Source organism: Palaemon carinicauda, unplaced genomic scaffold (genome assembly GCF_036898095.1).
Source record: "Palaemon carinicauda isolate YSFRI2023 unplaced genomic scaffold, ASM3689809v2 scaffold1243, whole genome shotgun sequence".
NCBI classification, from domain to species: Eukaryota; Metazoa; Arthropoda; class Malacostraca; order Decapoda; family Palaemonidae; genus Palaemon; species Palaemon carinicauda.
In genome coordinates this window covers 6,950-12,500 of record NW_027168753.1, presented here as the reverse complement: position 1 = coordinate 12,500, position 5,551 = coordinate 6,950, and positions in this window count along the sequence as shown.

Genomic DNA, 5,551 nt, shown 5'->3' with positions numbered 1-5,551 from the left:
CTATTCTCCTCTGTCCTCATACACCTGACAACACTCAGATTACCAAACAATTTTTCTTCTCCCAAGGGGTTAACTATTGAACTGTAATTGGTCAGTGGCCAGTTTCCTCTTAGTAAGGGTAGAAGAGACTCTTTAGCTATGGTCAACAGCTCTTCTAGCAAAAGGACACTCCAAAATCAAACCATTGTTTTCTAGTTTGGGTAGTGCCATAGCTTCTGTACCTTGGTACTCCAGTGTCTTGGGTTAGAGTTCTCTTACTTGAGGGTACACTCGGGCACACTATTCTATCTAATTTCTCTTCCTCTTGTTTAGTTAAACTTTTTATAGTTTATATAGGAGATATTTATTCTAATGTTGTTACTCTTCTTAAGAATTTTATTTTTCTTTGTATCCTTTCCTCATTGGGCTATTTTCCTTGTTGGAGTCCTAGGGCTTATAGCATGCTGCTTTTCCAACTAGGGTTGAGGCTTAGCAAGTAATAATAATTATAATAATACCAGATCTGCACAGAATAATCATTAAGATATATATATATATATATATATATATATATATATATATATATATATATATATATATATATATATATATATATATATATATATATATATATATATATATATATATATAGTATATCATAGAGGTTTCGTTGGATGATATTTAACATCTTCCTTTCACTATCTTAATTTTGTTCCTTTCCTGTTTCCAAATGTATAAAGATGTTGCATCTCATCTTGAAATTGTTATTAGAGTGAACTTTCGAACTGCACTCCGTCGTTCACAATGAGGCTACAATGAAACCTTGATTCATTTCACGTCAAAAGGATACAAATACAAATTTTCTGTCTGAAAATTAATCATTGACTACTTCCAATAACCCCACTGAGTTTTGGTGTTCAGTTCAAACACTTAAAAGTAGTGATGGAACACTTTTGTTCCCAAATCTGTCAAATTTTATGTTATGTCTTTTAGTTTTGCCTTATTCTTCTGATGCAGTGGAGAGAAGATTTTTCTTAGGTCAAACTAATAAGACAGACACGCTAATGTTATAATTAAAACTTTAAAAAACTCATATACTTGTTTATCACCACTTCGTCTACAACATTTAAAATAGTAAAAGAACCTCCAAGTGCTATTGCATAGCTGGTGTTTAATATATATTAATTAGTGAATAGTACTTGTGACAATTAGAATCAACAATGAGAATATATATACAAAGGCATAGTATTCATACAGGAAAAGAGGATCCAACAGCTGTCATTTTTTTTTTTTTATAATTCCAGAAAAGTCAGATTTTAGACAAAAGAATAACACTGGATTTCGGAAAACAGACCAGAGCTTAGGTCAAGATTTAATTCCCAATCTATCCATTCATATCTTAAGCCCTTGAGGAATGAATTTTCAGCTTATAAGATTAAGACTCCAATCGTGTCATCACAAGCCATAAATGTCACTTCAAACAAACCTTGTTTATAATTGGTACTTCATCTCTCCGTATATAAAGCAGTGATTCGGATAAGTAGTTGACAGTCAATCGACAGTACTTACAATGGCAAATTCTACAAAGCGTTTTCTCTCTTCTTCATCCAAGGAAATCGTTGATAATGTTCACAGATATTTTACTAAAGAAAAGAAAAACAATGCTTCTTTGATTGACGTGGCGAAAGTTTGTGATCGTATGAGTGAAGCAACAGGAGTTCCAAAAAGGACTGTTGAGAGAATCATTAAGGGAGGAAATGATTTCGAAAAAGAATTTGGACAACGTATGTTCAAAGATAAGGAAAGAATTCGTCTTCGACCAGTGATCGATCTGGATGATTTTAACAAGGATGCATTACGTCGAATAGTGTTAAGGTTCTATGTTAGAAAAGAGCTACCCACCATAACTACTGTTTTGCAAGAAGCCCGCAAAGACATTAAATTTAAGGGTTGTCGTGAATCTCTTAGAAAAATCTTGCATGAAATCGGATTTCATTATGGGACAGTGAATGGCAGAAAATTTTTATTAGAACGAAGTGATGTGTCAGCTGCAAGGAATAAGTTTTTGCGTGTTATGAGGATGGTATACGAAAACGAGAATCAGCCTATCGTGTACCTGGATGAGACATGGCTAAATCAGAACTATACTGTTACTAAATGCTGCGCAACAGAAGAGAGAAAAAAAAACAACAGGGGTTAACCCCCCTACCGGCAAAGCGGCTAGACTGATAGTTGTGCACGCCGGTACAAAGGAAGGGTTTGTGCATAATGCAGCATTTATTTTCAAGGCAATCAACGATGGTGATTACCATAATCATAAAGGACTATGTGATAGATAAAATGGCCCGTGAAAATGGTCATAGGATCGTCAGGTTGTCGCCTTATCACTGCCAGTACAACCCCATTGAAATGATCTAGGGGCAGGTTAAAAGATACGTTGCTAAGAAAAATGATTTTAAAATGGCCAACTTGAAACCCCTACTTCAAGACGCTTTGCAGAAGGTTATTAAAGAAAATTGGAGAAAGGATTGTGAACCAGACGACGCCACAGAACACTTACTCGATTCCTTCATAATCAAAATAGGTTCCTCAGATGATGATGATGATGATGACGACGACGACAATGAGAAGAAAAATGAGATTGAAATATCACCAGTAATCTTTTTTTTATCATATGGAGGCTGGCTATGAAAATTATTTCCATATACTGTATTTACTATACACACAGAGCAAATTTTCCATTTATAATAAAATACATATTTGTTCATATTCTGCATATCATTTAACTACCCTTTCTTATTATGGCCTGAAATATAGAAATATAATACATGAGAATCTACATAGCATCGAAATGATGACATACTTTACATTAGATTTTTCTATTAAGAAGTTTTCATGCCCACATACATGCATTATATATATATATATATATATATATATATATATATATAGATATATATATATATATGAGAGAGAGAGAGAGAGAGAGAGAGAGAGAGAGAGAGAGAGAGAGAGAGAGAGAGAGAGAGAGGAGAGACTTGGTTGTCATGAGGGAAGCAATTTGTACATAAAACTGTGATTGCAAATAATTCCAGTAAACTGAGAACTACCACTATAAAAATGGAAATGACCAGGAGTTAAAAAGTTAAGAGTTAATTGTCAAACTCAAAAGCAGGATTAGTTTAACAGGCTAAATTAGTTAATCCGCATGTCAGATTCTTCTTCATATCTTTAGAGGGGGGTCTTGAAGGTATGCTGTCCGAAATATTTTGATGTATATACGATGCATTGAGAAAAGAGCTTCTCTCAGCCGCCACTTTCGTTTGGTATATGGGTAAAAGGACACCTATATTTTCTTAGAAATAACTGCTCATCTACGGTTATATATTCACTTGGCGTAAAACAAGAAATACTGTTTTTGATGAATCTGTCACAAATTCTGAAATCATAGCAAAATTGTCAGTTTTCATTCGAATGGATCGTGATGATCGAATGTCAAAACTTAGGAATTTCATTATTTCCTTGAAACGTGCTTTTGATAGGGTCTCTCGGAAAAAGGGAGGCCGCCATTTTATTGACCAAAGGTTTTCAACAGATTGTCCCTTTGAAAGAACTTTTCTGGCATACATAATGCCTACAGTAGCATAAATCTCTTCAAATGATATGTTCCAATTCTCATCATTCAATTTCATTCTCGTTTCAGTTTCTGTACACTTTTTTTTTATGTGTTTGATAATGAAGTCATCTATCAATAATCTGAAAACGTTCAGAACTTGTCCAGAAAAAAACTTGACGTTTGGCTAATGATGTTTGTCCCGGTATTTCTCGGCGGTAACTCTCCCGGCATTGACAAGATCCTGTTCAATAACTTTCCATCCTTACCACTAAGAATAATAGTACAAGTTGTTTGCACATCTACAGTATCTTCTTGTTTGGAAGAGCAACAGTGCTTTGCAACGGTTCGTTTTCATTATCACTCATGATACTCATTACTCATTACTCATTATACTCATGATAATCATCAGATTCAGGTGAACTTTCTTTATTGGGGATATCCTCCTTTTCTTCATTTTCAGATATTGGATCTCCTTCAGACTAGGATTCAGATAGTGTCGACAAATATGTCACAATTTCATCATTCGACCGAGAATGATTGTACGACACGTTTACCCTTTAGTACAGCAGTGGAAACTGACTGAAACAAAAACACCGTGACGCTGCCAGACTTACAGGCGCCGAGAATACTTCCCACCAAACGTTTTGACTGGTGCACCGCCATAACTACCATTGCATTCCTACCTAGCGGTCAAAATGACCGTTCGGTCGTTCTAGGTATTACATAAAATATCTCAAAGAATTATAGCATATTTTAATTTTCACTTGTTATATATATATGTCATGAAAGTTAGGAAAAGTCAATGAGTATCATGTTTATTTGGGAAAGATTATAATAGCTCTATGCATCCGAAACTCAAAATGCGGTCAAAATGACCGCTTGGTCGTTCTAGTGTTAACTATAATGCATTTTTTAAAAGAGAATATTTTGGATACCTTTTGGATGCTATTTCAAATTATTTGGATACGTTTTTGGATACAATTATATTTTTTCCACTTGCCTCACTGGCCAGTCGCTATGCATCTCTCAAGGTGGAGAACCGCTGATGGAATGCATTAGCTTCTCCAGAGGGGCTCATGACCTCTGGAAGGTCAAGGAAGACATATATATATATATATATATATATATATATATATATATATATATATATATATATATATATATATATATATATATATATATATATATATATATATATATATATATATATATATATGTGTGTGTGTGTGTGTGTGTGTGTGTGTCAACCTGGGAAATTGGTAGAATTGAAAATGAAAGAACATAGAACGATGCAAAGGTCTTAATTCAGTGCAACAATATGGTTAATAGACATATCATTTAATCGTGTCTTATTAACTCAACCTATAACATTGCTTTAAATTTGAACTCCAACATTTTTCAACCTAATATTTAAATTAGACAAAAAACATTATCAATTACAAGAATATCAAATAGCAATGTATTTTTTATATTGTTGAGGTTAAACTTCATTACAGTGCTTAATGTAAATTGGAAAAGGAGTTTCATTTTGCAATCTACTTATATTTGGTTACCTTTGCATAAGCTGCACCTTTTCACCTTTTGATTAAACTATGTGATGCTTCTCTTCTCGTTTACCTTTCTTTCTTTGGACTCTATTTTTCCATAGTGTTTTATCTTTTGTATGCGAACGATGTAGGAATTGGCCAGGGAACCAGCCACCCCTTGAGATATTACCGATAGAGAGTTATGGGGTCTTTTGACTGGCCAGACAATACTACATTGGATCCTTTTCTCTGGTTACGGTTCATTTTACCATTTGCTTACACACGCATACCGAATAGACAGACATATTCTTTACATATTCTTCTCTGTCCTCATACACCTGACAACACTGAGATTACCAAATAATTCTTCTTCACCCAAGGGGTTACTGCACTGTAATTGTTCAGTGGCCACTTTCCTCTTGGAAAGGGT